Source organism: Lactuca serriola, chromosome 8 (genome assembly GCF_051521515.1).
Source record: "Lactuca serriola cultivar US96UC23 chromosome 8, Lser_US96UC23_V15, whole genome shotgun sequence".
NCBI lineage: Eukaryota > Viridiplantae > Streptophyta > Magnoliopsida > Asterales > Asteraceae > Lactuca > Lactuca serriola.
The window spans coordinates 290959408-290976720 of NC_136415.1; positions in this window are offsets into that span (position 1 = coordinate 290959408).

Genomic DNA, 17313 nt, shown 5'->3' on the forward strand with positions numbered 1-17313 from the left:
GACTTGCGGGTCCTACTATAAGTAACAACAAGGTGCGGGATTGTTAGTCACGTATAGATCTATACGGAAACTCACGCTCTCTCTCTCTAGGAGACTCTGGTTATAAATTAAATGACTTAAAATCTTGTACCTGGATGGGTACAACCAAGTAGTACCTCACAACTCTGTATAATTGGACACGAAGAGAATACTAATGTTCTTTTGTGCTTGAAAATGTATGAATTACATTGTACTAGTAGTGTACAATAACTATACTTTAAATAATCGTTTTAGTTTGATATTCATGACTTAGTAAAATAGTATTAGTGTTCCCTAAACTATACCTATTATATTTTACTTGTATGTTCTTTATGAAATGAGAATCTTAGTAATTTAACAATTTATACAACACAATGAAATAATTTGAGAATGATACCTTTTACTCGACATATTTACAAAAAGGGGTAAAGATTTACTTAAATAAGTTTCATGTTTCAATATATATATATATATATATATATATATATATATATATATATATATATATATATATATATATATATATATAGTTGAGATCAAACAGACAGTCGGAAAAATGGTTCAAAGCCTAGTCCACAACCAGACAAGGAACATGAGATAAGGTGGAAACATCAGTCCTAGGTCTGTTGAATCTTAATTATGTGTGTGTATATATATATATATATATATATATATATATATATATATATATATATATATAAACATGTATTTCAGAAAATAAAAGAATAAAACAATTTAAGTAGTTTGAAAACACTTTTTAAAATAGTTTAAATCAGTTGAAATTGCTTGAAATGTTTTTAAAGCTGTTTCGAAGTTATTTGAATGATAACACAAATTTTCCTTGTGTTTTTACTTGTATTCCCCCCCCCCCCCCAAAAAAAAAAAACATTAAAAAATAGTAAAAACGTAGGGGTATGAACTCACCTTTTGTGAGTGATTCGATAAAAGGTTCGATATAGGATGTTATTTCCACTAGTTAGATCCTGAGGAGAAAATGAGTCCTAAAAGCATTTCACGTAATATATATATATATATATATATATATATATATATATATATATATATATATATACAATTAGTGAATATAATCATAAGTATGTTGAGGAAATGGACTAATTTGTAAGTTTTACTTACAAACAAGAATGTTAGAAGCTAATATGGAAGGTTGCAAGGAGTTTTCGGCCAACCATTGGGTTTTCGGCCACTTGAAGATTCAAGTGTTTTCGGCCCAAAATCACCAACAAGGAAGGTGATTGCTTGAAGAAATGAAGAACACTTAACGTTCTAAGCAAGATCTAAAGGAGATACAAGGGATTTTGGATGATACTTGAGAGAGAAAAAGGGGTTTTCGATTGATGTTCTTGAGAGAATAGATAGTTTTTTCGGTTGGATGAAGAAGAAGTGAGAGTATGTTTTCGGTCCTTACTACTTATAGCAAGAAAATGATGAGAAGTGAGGGTTCTGATGGGTTTTAGCCATAAGAACTTTCCTATGTGCGCATGCAAAACCCTAATGCTCAGATCTTGGCTTTCTAATTAAACATGCATTGAATGCAAGACTTCTAATGACTAATTAGGTATAAGAACAATACAAAATCAGATCTGGAAGTTTACCTTTGAACCTCTTGTTTGATCTTGTTGTCTTGGAGCTCTAGAGTCACAATTGTCACTCCTCTAATGGCTTACAAACACCAACTAGCAAAGAGGATGATTTGAGAGAGAGGAGAGGGGAGATTTTCAGCCAGGGTTTCCTTCCTTTAGAAGAGATACCGAATTCCCATGCCTAAGGGGTCTATTTATACTTGTAAGGCTCTTTGAGTTTCACTCAAAAACCTTGGCTGGATAACTATTACTCAAATCAATCTAAATCCCTTCCAAGATAATGCCTTGGACGAATTTAAGCTATCCTTAGCTCTAGAATTCGTCCACCATCTATCCAATAAGGATTTACAGCCCAAAGTGTAACTATCAAACAATTGACAGTTTATACCCCTTTGTTTAATTAATATCTTTAAATCACCATATTAATTCTAATTAACTTATGACTTATATTAATCAAATAACAATATAATTATTCCTTATGTTATACTTATAATATATTAATAATATTTATTCTCTCATAATAAATCATCCTGTCAAGTTGCTATGGTGAAGGCAACCCAAAAGGACCATGCACAATCGGGTCAAATACTTGCCTAATATAGTTGCAGCCTTAGACACTATTCCAACAGTCTCCCACTTGGATAAGTCTAGTAACTATATGCACAAGTACAATTCGATTTGCAATTGTAGCTCTCAAAGACGCTGTCAAACTCTGATCTAATCAATCTTGTCCTTTAGATAAGGGATCGTACAGTCCTCTGTTAGATATCATGCTGACAATTCTATGGAATGATTAGTCAAGCATTTAGGTTTCTCGATCTCTGATTTATTCGACATAGAACTTAATCGAACACATCAATTCAGTTCTGACCGGGCCCGGCACATAAGTCAAATCAAATCATCGAGCGGCCGAGATATCTCTTTTAACCTCTTAGGATAAAAGTCACAGATAAACTTCGACTTATATGCATTTACTTATTCATTAATCAACTATACACAACAATGCGTTTTATAACACCGAGTTACTGATGCGGTTTCGCATTATCAATGTACTACCAATTAACAAATAACAAACCATATATCTAGGTTTTAAGACTATATGATATTATCGTCTTGCGATCACCCTTTTATATCATATTCCATAAGGTGATTCCAGCAAGCACGGGTTTGTTCCAATGCTCAAAACCAGTTCATAAGCACTCATGAACGTCGCAGCAATCTTTTGCTATGTCTAATACCATTTGGACAATCTATGCACCGATTCATGACAATCTTCATTCATATCTACTTCCGACATATGAACGATTGTGGACAATTTGAATAATTCGATTATTCTTAATAAACTCAATTATTCTGGAAGTCAAAACATGCAAAGTGAAACAATAGTTAAACAATTAACATAAGACAGTAACATTACTCATAAATAAAACTCCTTTATTTAATCATCAAATGTTAATTACATTTATCTATTACACATTTCTAATACTATCTAATCTATGCTAATATCATCCTTTAGCCCAATACTCCTAGCATGCTGCAAGTGCTTAACCCTACTCAGTCCCTTCGTAAGCGGATCTGCTGGGTTATCTTCTGATGATATCCTCTTCACTACGAGTTGTCCTTCTTCTACACGATGTCTAATAAAGTGGTATTTTCTATCGATATGTCGAGATCTACCATGATCCCTCGGTTCCTTGGTCAAGGCAACCGCTCCTTCAGTATCACAGAAAATCTCCATGGGCTCCTTTATGGCGGGTACAACTCCAAGATCACCAATGAAGTTCTTCAACCATATTGCCTCCTTTGACGCTTCGCTCGCTGCAATGTACTCTGATTCGCACGTTGAATCAGCTACGGTTTCTTGTTTGGAACTTTTCCAAGTTATTGCTCCTCCATTCAGGGTAAACACCCAGCCCGACTGCGAACGGTAGTTGTCCCTGTCAGTCTGAAAGCTGGCGTCACTATACCCTCGCACCTTCAAGTCATCACTCCCTCTGAGGACTAAAAACCATTCCTTCGTCCTCCGAAGGTACTTAAGGATATTCTTCACCGCAATCCAATGAGCTCTGCTAGGATTCCCTTGATATCTGCTAACCATGCTCAAAGCAAAGGCTACATCAGGGCGAGTACAAGTCATAGCATACATGATTGAGCCAACTGCGGAAGCGTATGGTACTCGGCTCATTTCTGCTATTTCAGCTTCGGTACTCGGACTTTGAGTCTTACTCAACTTGGCATTACTTTGTATCAGTAATTCTCCCTTCTTCGAGTTCTCCATACTAAAACATTTTAGTACCTTCTCTAAGTAAGTGTTCTGACTAAGTCCTATTAGTCTCTTACTTCTCTCTCTTACTATCCTTATTCCCAAAATATAGGAAGCCTCTCTGAGGTCCTTCATAGCGAAGCACTTCCCGAGCCAGGACTTAACCTCCTACAGAGTCGGGACGTCGTTTTCTATGAGTAATATGTCATTGACATATAGAACGAGGAAGCTTACTATACTCCCACTGGCTTTGACATATACACATGATTCATCTTCGCTTCGTATAAATCCAAACTCTTTGACTCTCTCATCGAAGCAAAGATTCCATCTGCGAGACGCTTGCTTAAGTCCATAAATGGACTTCTCAAGCTTACACACTCTATTCGGATGCTTTGGATCCACAAACCCCTCTGGCTAAGCCATGTAAACATCCTCAGCCAACTTTCCGTTAAGGAAAGCGGTCTTGACATCCATTTGCCAAATCTCATAATCATGAAATGCGGCAATAGCTAGCATCACTCTAATAGACTTTATCTTCGCAACTGGTGAGAAGGTCTCATCATAGTCAACTCCGGGAGTTTGAGTAAAGACCTTCGCAACCAATCGTGCCTTATACGTGTGTACTTTTCCATCCACGTCGGTCTTCTTCTTGAAGATCCATTTGCACCCAACGGTCTTACGTCCGGGCACATTATCAACCAAATTCCAAACTTGGTTGTCATACATGGACTGGATCTCGATATCCATTGCCTCTTTCCATTTCGCAGACTCTGGGCCTGCCATGGCTTCCTTATAGCTATTAGGTTCATCAAGGTTTATTAGTGTACTATCACTAATATACATGTCCCCTTCGGTAGTAATATGAAAACCATACAACTGGGGTTGAAACCTAACTCTTTCGGAACGTCTAAGAGGTAACGATACGTCAATCGGTTCAACCGGAGTTTCCTCCTCGGGTTGAGTGCCAGCGGTAGAGGTTCCTTCATCTATCGATTCTTGAATCTCTTCAAGCTCGATTTGCCTCCCACTGTCTCCTTGGCCTATGAGTTCTCGCTCTCGGAAAACTCCTCTCCTCGCAACAAAGACTACATTGTCCTTCAGTCTATAGAAGAGATATCCAAAGGATTTATGCGGGTAGCCGATGAAAATACATCGCTCACTTCGAGGTTCAAGCTTGTCGTGAGTATCTCGTCTTACGAAAGCTTCACAACCCCAAACCTTCATATGTGCCAACGAGGGAGCTTTCCCTGTCCACATCTCGTGAGGTGTTTTGGCAACCTTCTTAGTAGGGACTCGGTTAAGGATATGGGCGGCAGTCTCTAAGGCATACCCCCAAAAAGAGATTGATAGTGAAGCACGACTCATCATAGAGCAAACCATGTCCAACAAGGTTCGATTACGCCTTTCTGCCACACCATTCAATTGTGGTGTCCTAGGTGGTGTCAATTGTGAAACTATTCCACACTCCTTGAGATAATTGTGGAATTCAAGACTTAGGTACTCTCCTCCTCGATCGGATCGAAGCATCTTGATTTTCCTGCCCAATTGATTCTCCACTTCATTCTTGAACTCTTTAAACTTTTCAAAAGTTTCTGACTTTTGCTTGATTAAATAGATATACTCATATCTACTATAGTCATCGGTAAAAGTCATGTAGAAGCGGTTACCATCCTTCGTGGTTGATCTAAATGGTCCACATACATCGGTATGTATTAGGTCCAATAGACCCTCACCCCTTTCGCAAGAACCAGCGAAGGGTGACTTAGTCATCTTTCCAAGCAAACAAGACTCGCATGTGTCATCTTCCCTAAGGTCGAATGACTCCAACACTCCATCCTTTTGGAGTTGGGCTATGCGTTTCTAGTTGACATGTCCAAGGCGACAATGCCACAAGGATGCTTTATCCATACTATTGGAAGAATCTATGTTCAAAACATCATTTCCTAAGTTATCAACAATCATAACAGTTTTATAAATTCCATTACATGGTATAGCTTCAAAATAAAAGACACCATTTAGATAAGCCAAAATAGAACCATTCTCATTATTAAAAGAAAATCTAAAACCTTGTCTAAACAAACCATGAAACGAAATGATGTTTCTAGCCATTTCTGGCAAATAGCAACAATTGTTCAAATCTAAATTTAAACCATTCCTAAGCACTAAAGAATACACTCCAATCTTGGTCACAGGCGACGATCTTCTGTTCCCCATGATTAGATTTATTCTTCCAGCCTCTACATCCCTATTTCTTCTTAGTCCCTGCACATTAGAACAAATATGGTAACCACAACCGGTATCAAGAACCCAAGAAATAGCATGAGATGAATCGTTAGATTTAATTGTGTATATACCTGCGAAAGACGACTTGATCTTTCCTTCCTTGATGGCTTGCAGGTACTCTGGGCAGCTTCTCTTCCAATGTCCTATCTTGTGGCAGTGGTGGCACTCTGCCTCCTTTGGGTTAGAGCAGGGCTTAGCAGGATCAACTTTGGTCCCACTAGAAGAGGCACCATCTCGGGCTTTAACCTTGCAATAGTTCTTAGACGAAGCCTTCCTCTTCTTCCCTTTTCCTTGTCCAATAGCCAAGACAGGAGCAGCGGTGGATTGGGAGTTGGTGCAACAGACTTGTCCTTGAAGTTGCTCTCAGCGACCCTCAAGAGACCTTGGAGTTTGCTTAGGGTAACCTCCTCTTTGTTCATGTGGTAGGTCATCCTAAATTGATTGTAGCTCGGAGGCAAAGAGTGAAGCACCATGTCGATCGCCAGGTCTTCCCCAAAGTCAACATTCAACTTGCGAAGACGGTAGACATACCTTTGCATCTTTTGCAGGTGCACGGTAAGAGACTCTCCATGACCCATCTTAGTGGAAATCATGTTAGTGAAAATCTCATAACGCTCTTGTCTCGCGTTTTGGTGGTATCTCTCCAACAAGTCTTGGTGCATTTCATACGGATACATGTCCTCATAGGACTTTTGGAATTCGGAGTTCATAGTGGCTATCATGATGCAATGTACCTTCGTTGCATCACGCTCATGAGTTTCAAAAGCGGTCATTTCAGCCGGAGTAGCGATTTCAGGGTTGATCTTCTCTAGCTTTTCATCGAGGACATACTCCTTATCCTCATAGCGAGCAATCGTGCGAATGTATCTTATCCATTCACTAAAGTTTGTTCCATCGAAGGTGACCTTTTGACAAAGGCTCATCAAAGTGAATGAACTAGCAGCAGCGTTGTTTGCGTTCGACATCTACAAATAGAAAGGACAAAGATAGATTAGAATTTAAATCCCTAATTATCACCCAATAAGAAAATTAGGGCTAGGATCCAACAACAATGTTTACACATTAGAAAAGGGATACCGTAATCTAACATGCAAACATTTTGAAGGTAAGTGAATGATGATTCACTAATTCTCCACCATAAAACCTAACTTTAAGCCTAAATGTATTGAGAATTCCTAGGTTTGGAAGAGATTCATTGAAACTTTTCAATGGCATGTTTAAATCACGATATGCCCCTCTTGTTTGTGACTGGGATACCGAGGATCACAAAGCGGGTGTGAATTACCATGCAAATTCACATGGTGCCTTCATTGTAACAATCACCTATTCGATGTGCCGGTAAACCACACACGCTCCATCGAACTATGATAAACAATGAATCACCCTTTGCCACCTTTGCTTAGAACCAATTAGTGTGCCGGTAAACCACACACGCTCCACTAACTTCTTAGCAAGGGTGCAAAGTGTAATTTCACGGGATTGCATCAATTCACTTTTCCTAAAGTAACTAAGATTGGGAAATTTTAAAAAACATGTACTTACTTTATATTTCTTATTATACTTTTAATGAGAGGAGGAGGTTGCCCTATCCTACCCGTTCGGCTAACGACCCTCCACCGATCAAGCAAGCGGTGGGTGTGAGTGTACACCCATTAAGCGCCATTTTATAGGCCGCAACCTTATACCCACCTTATAGATCGGCTTCGTGAATGAGGCCTACTAACAGTAAGACTAGCATTTTAGTTATACATATATATATATATATATATATATATATATATATATATATATATATATATTAATCTTGTAATATTATACTAGTATAGGGTTGTATTTTAAACTTTTAAAATCTAGGGTTTGAAATTTAAATTGTCTAAATTAAAACTTTTAATCACAAAACATAAATTTCAAAACTTGAGGACAAGTTTTAAAACATTTAAAACATGGAGGATCAAATAACAAATAATTTTAATTAACAATTAATTCCATAATTATCCATATTTGATTTACTCAAGACTTCTTGCAAGATAATTACCAATTTAATCAAAATAATTAATTAATTATCATATAAGGAAATTAAATATTTTATTAGTTGATAAATATCTTTAATTAGATCAAGATTATAGTCATATATATCAAAAAATCGAATTAGGGTTGATCTAATTTGTAAAAGGTAAGTTTCCATAAGATAAATACCAAAAAATCCCGTTTTTATCCTTTCCTGACGCTCGGACTCGCCGAGTGCACCAAGGGACTCGCCGAGTCAGGCCAACTCGCCGAGTCCACCATGGGACTCGCCGAGTCCATGACTCAGAAACACAAAATTCGAATTTTGCAGTTAAGAATCAAATAAGCAAGCAACAATTTAATAGAAACCAAGCTAGGCTCTGATACCACTTATGGGTTTTAGCCATAAGAACTTTCCTATGTGTGCATGCAAAACCCTAATGCTCAGATCTAGGCTTTCTAATTAAACATGCTTTGAATCCAAGACTTCTAATGACTAATTAGGTATAAGAACAATACAAAATCAGATCTGGAAGTTTACCTTTGAACCTCTTGTTTGATCTTGTTGTCTTGGAGCTCTAGAGTCACAATTGTCACTCCTCTAATGGCTTACAAAAACCAACTAGCAAAGAGGATGATTTGAGAGAGAGGAGAGGGGAGATTTTTGGCTAGTTTTTCCTTCCTTTAGAAGAGATACCGAATTCCCATGCCTAAGGGGTCTATTTATACTTGTAAGGCTCTTTGAGTTTCACTAAAAAACCTTGGCTGGATAACTATTACTCAAAGCAATCTAAATCCCTTCCAAGATAATGCCTTGGATGAATTTGAGCTATCCTTAGCTCTAGAATTCGTCCACCATCTATCCAATAAGGATTTACAGCACAAAGTGTAACTATCAAACAATTGACAGTTTATACCCCTTTGTTTAATTAATATCTTTAAGTCACCAAATTAATTCTAATTAATTTCTGACTTATATTAATCAAATAACAATATTATTATTCCTTATATTATACTTATAATATATTAATAATATTTATTCTCCCATAATAAATCATCCTGTCAAGTTGCTATGGTGAAGGCAACCCAAAAGGACCATACACAATCGGGTCAAATACTTGCCTAATATAGTTGCAGCCTTAGACACTATTCCAACAGGTTCTCGGCTGCGAACCATTCTTGGCTGCGAACTGTTTTCGGTCCAAAGGAAATGGCCAGATACGAGGGTGTGCAACCTTAACCGAAAACTCTTTTGCGGTCCGAGGCAAGTGATTGCGAGACTTCTTGGTATTCATAGGAAAGGCATATTTTTTATTTTTATAACAATTTTACACTATCACCTAATTATAATAACGATTTAATCAAATGGTTTTTAGTATCTTGACCATTTTTGACTTTTTGTTGACCTGAAATAACAGGTCGTCACATCACCTCCCCCCCCCCCCCCCCCGCGTTAGAGAGAATTCCATCTTGAAATTAGCTTTCTAAGTAGGACTTCAGGTGTTATGCTCATCTGAAAGGTAGAATGTCCACTCCTAGCCCTGGGCGGCTTTGTCCTGAAGTTCATAGTAGGATTCATACCTGATCCATCTATCATTACCTCGTGTATACAAGTCGTATATAATTAAGATTAATAAGACGGTCGGATGTGCGACTCTGCCCCAGGTCCACAACCAAACAAGGAACAGAAGATAAGGCGAAAACACACATTCTAAGTCCGTAGAATCTTAATTATATGCTACTCTCACGTATACACTTAGTAGTGATAGGTTAACCGTATTCGTCGTTAGCCTCTGTGCTTCAACTTGATCTGTTGCCCGAGTGGTATTCCCAGAAGGTCTGTTGGGTATACATCAGAAAGGTTTCGGAAGGCAAAGTACTCCTTGCATGAGTACTTCGGGGTTTAGAATACGAGAGACGATTCTGAGCTTTATGACGTGTTTGTCATTATGAGTGACGGCGGTTTCGTTAATCGGACGGTTAAGGCGATGGATTTTTGCAGCACAGAACTTGGTATGGTGAGGACCACGTCGAATAACGACGTCGAAACTCCTTATATAAACAAGTGTTAAATCAATTCGAAAAAAACTTTTGTTATAGCGATAATGTATTCTGTGTGTACTCGATAGTGCATTATGTGTATACTTTCTAGTGCTTTCAGTTTTCTCCTTGTTATTACCACTACAACATATCGTACCGCAATAAGAGAGTACTAGCAGTAAGAGTGTTCCGATAATTAGTGATGATACTTTATATTATGATCCTTAAATGGTCCCTCTATGATCGCCTTGTGTATACAAGTCATGCATAATTAAAATGAATAAGACAGTCGTCTGAGTGACTCTGCCCTAAATCCACAACCAGAGAAGGAACAGGAAATGGGGTGGAATCACTCACTCTAAGCCTGCAAAATCTTAGTTATGCATAACCCTTATGTAAAAACTAAGCCATCATAGCTCACCTGCACGGATCCTTAGTTCTTATATGACTGTTATGATTTGTTCGGACGAGTGAGTAATTAAAATTTTTCTTTTTAATTGGAATTCTGAGTTTTTAAAATTTATTATTATTTGGAAAATGTATTGTTGTTCACCGTTGGTTGAGGGACAGTCTCTCCTGTAGTGATCATCAGTATTCGCCCCTCCCTGCCAGAGTTCTTCGTTATTGGTCAGTTCCTCTTGTAGTGCCCCGTCTCACCACACCAATAACAGGCCTGGTTTACTTCAACTCCAGGTACCTAGGAGATTGGTTGCGCCGGTGCCCTAGAGAAACGGGCAGTGTGCCCCTTCCTGTGGTAATTCTTGCACTACATCTCCCGGAAAGCTCCGGTGTGGTGGTAGTTACACTGAATACACTTCGGGAGAGTCCCACCATATCGAATTACAGGTGATGGAGTGGCAGGTGTTGTGGCGGCGTGTACAACGACTATATATTGCTCCTATGGGGGTTCCTATGTTGTTTGTCCCTTCCTCTTGTTCCCCAAATTTCGTTTACAGTCTCCTCCCTTTGTTGGCTTAGGAATGGGGGCCACCACACCATGGCGGACTCCATGGTCAATGAGTCATTGGACCAGGAGTTTGGCGCTATCGAAGGTAGTTGGGTTGGAAGCCAGTACATTCCCTTGAATCTAGGCAGATAAACCCCAGTTGTACCTCTCTATCTTTTTACTCTCCGGGGTAACCATCCCGTGGCATAGTGCTGCCAGGTCGCTAAACCTGTCAGTGTAGGTTACTATGTCTGAGTCTACCATGGTAAGGCTCCACAGCTAATGCTCCAGCTTTTGTACTTCGCCTCTTGGGTAGTATTCTTCTATAATCATCTCTTTCAGGTTCTCCCAGCCCATTGAGTTAGCCACTAATAGGGTCAGTGACTTAACATGGCCATTCCACCATGTTAGGGCTCTGTCGGAGAAGGTGCAGGCAACAAACTTCACTTTGCTTCCTTCTGGGCACGGATAGATTTTGAAAACTGATTCTGTTTTCTTGAACCATTGAATTAGAGCAATAAATCCCCCATCTCCATTAAAGGATTTGGATTTTCAGTTCATGAAGTCCTTGTACAAACCATCTCATGGGTGTTCGTGGGTAACTCTGGGGTTAGTTAGGTGAGCGCCGCTACCAGATCCACTGGTACCACTTGCGCGGATTTGAGTTATAGCGGCTGTTACTACTGCCTGGAAAACAACAGGATCGTGTTGTGGTAGTGGAGGCGATGATGGATTTTCCGTTGTATTATGGACTATGTGCCTTATAGGTTTACCGCGAGACATCTTTTTGCTATAATGAATTCAAGATGAAACAGTGATAAGTCTACAGTAGTGGTTATAAGTCGGGTGTTGATTAAACTATGTTATCCTAGTTCTCAGTGTATCATGTTTCGACTTTCATAGTGTTCTGAAAACAATTCATAATGGAAGTCCATATAAAATAAACTTATGAATTAGTAGTGACTACCTTCGAATGAATTTTTGTGAATTGAATAATTGTTACAAGTTGTTACGAAAGATGAAATAAACCTTACACATAGTGTGAGTAGTGTACTCCCTAACTCACTAGGTTATATTAGTTTATTAGTTATTAGTGTGACGCATAAGATGTTCCGTCTCTTCGCATGTATTGTGAGTGGTTTCCTCTGTTAACTGTTATGGTGGAGTGGTTATATCTATCTAGGTTTGTCGTGCGATAATGGGAGTGTCAAAAGAATCTATGAGATTAAGTGAAACATTATGGGGTGATCCTTACCAGGTCCTTCTATAATCACGCAGTGTATACAAGTTGTATATAATTTAAGATTAAATTGACTTTCGAATAAGTGATCCTACACTAAAACCACAACCAAACATGGAACAGGAAGCAGAGCGTAGATCACCAATTCTAAGCCTATAGAATCTCAATTATATAAAACCTTGGAAGTATACACTCCGAAATTATAGACCTACCAGTAAGGGTCTTTTAATTTTCACATAAGTTATTTATAGTGCCTAAAATACTCCTATAGTATTTTAACTTTATGTTTTGTTCTAGAGATCGTTTGTATATAGAGTCAAGTAAGTTTTAAGTCTGTTGCAACACCACATCACTCCCAAACAGATGTTGGTCGTATCTCAAATAAATATAGTTGATCATGCTATATTTATCCCAAATATGATTACATAATTGTCCATGTTTGACCGTAGTGTCCAACATTTAGATACTTCTGTTTTGTTCTTCTTGTGATACTTGTGATACTTGTTCTAGTATGTATATATCTATGTATGTATACTTACATTTTAAAAGTATAACTCTTGGTCAGAGTGTTTTTATCCCATTGCATTTATAGTTGTATATATTTTATGGGTTGATATACTCAGTTCACTATAAACAATGATCTGATACCAATCTGCCACACCCCCAAATCAGAACGACGGAAACGTCCAGGGGCGGATGACGTCATGTTTAGTATCATAATAAATGTAGAATAGTAAAACAAGCAAACAACATCCATTGCATTATTATTAAAGTCTTTACATTGTATTCAAATCACATATGATTGACTCCAAAAGTAAATAACAAAGCATATACATGAAGCTACTATGCTCCATCTTCTGAATCCCTATGCGTGTACATTTCTACTAGTTTCCTGAGAATACAAGTGATTTTGAAAGTGTATCAACATTTAAGTTGGTGAGTTCATAAGTATTTTGCTTTAGAAAGCATGTTCTTTATTCCTTGAGAAACCTTAGTATGTTCCTCCAGAAAATCCAATATTTTCTAGTGTAATCCAATGTAAGAAAAATGTGACCTTTAAATTCCTTCTACAATCACCTAGTAGATACAAGTTATATACAATACAGATCGAACAAACAATCGATTGAGTGGTTCCGCCCTAAGCCCACAACCAAAAAGGAACAGGAAATGAAGCGGAATCCACACATTCCACTGTTTGTTGGATCTACATTGTATATAACCCTGACGTATATGCTAAGTAATTACAGAGTTAATAGTTTTGGTCCTTTTTGAGTGACATCTACATTGTACTTAGAAAGTAAAGTAAAAATATTGTATTTGTATGTAATCCATTGTATATATATGTACTTGGTTAAACGTTCCATCCGAAAAGTATGTTTTTGTACTGGAAAATAGTATGTTGTACTTGTATGTTATGATCTGACCCATACTTGTTTCCTCCTATGATTATTTAGTGTAAACGGACTATATATATAACCAAGATCGAATAGATAGTAGACTGTGTGAATCTGCTCTAAGCCTACAACCAAAAAAGGAATAGGAAATGAAGTGGAAAGCACACATTCTATTGCATATCGGATCCTATTAATATACAACCTTGAAGTATAAACCAAGGAATCATAGAGTTAGCATTATAGGCCTTTTTCAAACTATATGTTCATGTTACTAGAAAAGTTGTGTGGTGTAGTTCTATTGTTTAGTAAAACTACTTGAAGTTATGAAATCCCATAATCTAAACGCCTCAGTTGATACTATTGTGAGTTTTATATAACCATACTTAATTGGACTGGTAAAACACAACATTCTGTAGGCGTCGAAAAAGATATGACATTTGTCACCCGTAGACTACGGGTCCTGCTATAACTAACACCAAGGTGCGGGATTGTCAGTCCCGTATAGATCTATACACAAACTCACGCTCTCCCTCTAGGAGACTCTGGTTATAAATTATAAGACTTAGAAACCTGTACCCGGATGGGTACAACCAAGTAGTACCTCACAACTCTGTATAATTGGACACGAAGAGAATACTAATGTTCTTTTGTGCTTGAAAATGTATGAATTACGTTGTACTAGTAGTGTACAATGATTATACTTTAAATAATCGTTTTAGTATGATATTCATGACTTAGTAAAATAGTATTAGTGTTCCCTAAACTATATCTATTATAGTTTACATGTATGTTCTTTATGAAATGAGGATCTTAGTAATTTAATAGTTTATATAATACAATGAAATAATTTGAGAATGATACCTTTTACTCGACATGTTTACAAAAAAGGGTAAAGCTTTATTTAAATAAGTTTCATGTTTCAATATATATATATATATATATATATATATATATATATATATATATATATATATATATATATATATAAACACGTATTTCAGAAAATAAAAGAATAAAACAATTTAAGTAGTTTGAAAACACTTTTTAAAATATTTTAAATCGGTTGAAATAGCTTGAAATGTTTTTAAAACTGTTTCGAAGTTATTTGAATGATAACACAAGATTTCCTTGTGTTTTTACATGTATCCGCCCCTCCCCCTAAAACATTGAAAAATCGTAAAAACGTAGGGGTATGAACTCACCTTTTGTGAGTAATTTGATAGAAGGTTCGATATAGGATGTTATTTCCACTAGTTAGATCCCGATGCAAAAACGAGGCCTAAAAGCATTGCACGTAACATATATGTATACAATTAGTGAATATAATCATAAGTATGTTAAGGAAATGGACTAATTTGTAAGTTTTACTTACAAATAAGAGTGTTAGAAGCTAATATGGAGGGCTGCAAGGAGTTTTCAATTAACCATTGGGTTTAAGGCCACTTGAAGATTCAAGTGTTTTTGGCCCAAAGATCACCAACAAGGAAGGTGATTGCTTGAAGAATGAAGAACACTTGATGTTCTAAGCAAGATACGAAGGAGATACAAGGGATTTTGGAGGATACTTGAGAGAGAAAAATGGGTTCTCGGGTTGTGTTCTTGAGAGAATAGATAGTGTTTTCACATAATACAAAGTACAAAAACAAATAGCTGAAAAGTTGAAAATTTTTAGTTTTGAAAAAACCACATGTCAATCTGACTTCAAACAAATTAGATATGCATATTTTAAAACTTTCACCAAATACAAAAAAACTGAAAAACTAAAAACTTCCAGCTTTGATATCTCGACTTTGGAGGACTGTAAGTCAATGAATATAATATACTAAAAATGACAAATTTATAGTCTAAAATCATGTACAAACTCTAAACTACATGTTGGAAAAAACCGCATGTTAATCGAAGTTGAAACGAATGAGATATGCATCTTTTAAACGTTTCACAAAAATCGGTTTCGGCCCTAAAAGTGGTTCTGGTTCCAAACACCGGTTCCGGTTTTTAGACCGGTTTACCCAGGCCCAATGGACCCAAACCTGGATTACCCGGAACCCGGATAAAACAATTTTTAAACCCGGAACCGAAACCGGTTCTGTATATTCCAATTCTAACGGTTCCGGTTCCGGTCCAATTCCAGTTCCGGTCCGGTTTTCCGATTCTAAATCTCATCCCTAGTCTAGACTCCTGAACCCCTAATGAACAATTGCCAGAGCCCAGAAGCTTCTTAAGCAAACGTCCAAACGACTATCTAATCTGGGCCACACCGAAAACACTTTAAGACTACTAGGTGTGGGCAACATGTTATTACATGTTATCATACTCAAATTGTCCACCTCATCATCCTAGTCACAATTTGGTGTTATAACACCAAATGTGGAAATGAGTAACACCAAATAACATGGGTTAACACATTTTATTTTCTATTTCTTTTTTTATTTTTTTTTGAATGTTTTTTAGTTTCTATTATTCTAATTTGTTTTATTTTTTTATTCGCTTCATATATTTCTAATTCGGTTTTTTTTTTATTTATTTATGTCATATATCTAAAAAAACATATAAATTAATAAAACATAATTTCATTAAATAGTAAACTAAAAATACCATACAAACAAAAAAACATTGAAAAAAAAAACACACGATAGTCCTAATAATTAAAAAAAAAACACCGACAAACTATTCTTCGCCCAAGTATTTGCTCTCGATCTTTGCCTTCATCCTTCGTATCACTTCAGCTCGTCTCGGAGGTAAATTTTCTTCGTTTGTCGTAAGAATTGCCAAATCCTTCGATATGCAATCTTCTTGGGCTTCTTGACGAATCAAATCCAAATGCTCCCGTTGCAATTCATATCTTTTATTTGCGATTTCCGTGTGGGCGTCGAATTTTTTTTCATTTCCTCGTGCTCTCGAAGCCAACTTTCATTCTCCTCCGCATGTCGTTTAACGTGCTTCGCTTTGTCGCGCCCCATAGGTCGTCGCGGAGGAGAGATTTCCTCGATGTCATCAAACTCGTTCGGGATCTCATCGGTGTCCGCGTTGAGGTCAATGTTCGTGTGTCCGTCGGAAACGTCAACCGAACCCGAACCATGAGACCTCTTGGATTGTTGTTCCGATGATGTTGGCGTTTTCATCCATTTTGGATCTTTCCTCACTATCTCCCATACTTTTTCATACTCAAATACGTGCCCCATTTGTACGTAATATTCCTCCCTCGCGGCTCTAAACACATCGAAATCATTGGCACCACTTTGACGTTGCGAAGAAAGTTTGTTGTATATGGAGTTGAATTTGGTGCACTTCCGACTAATTTGAGTCAATTTGCCACTAAACATATCATTGTTGCGATACCGCACCAAGCCTCCGCCAACGCATGCTCTTCCTCCGGTGTCCACCATGTTGGAGGTGCTTCCGTTTCATCTTTCCCGACAACAACCTCTTTCCCTTTCTTTTTTGGTCTCCCTTTTTTTCCCCGATGCTCTCTGACTACCCCTGGTTTGCGTCTCGGAAATGGGTTCTTGCATGGGTGTGGG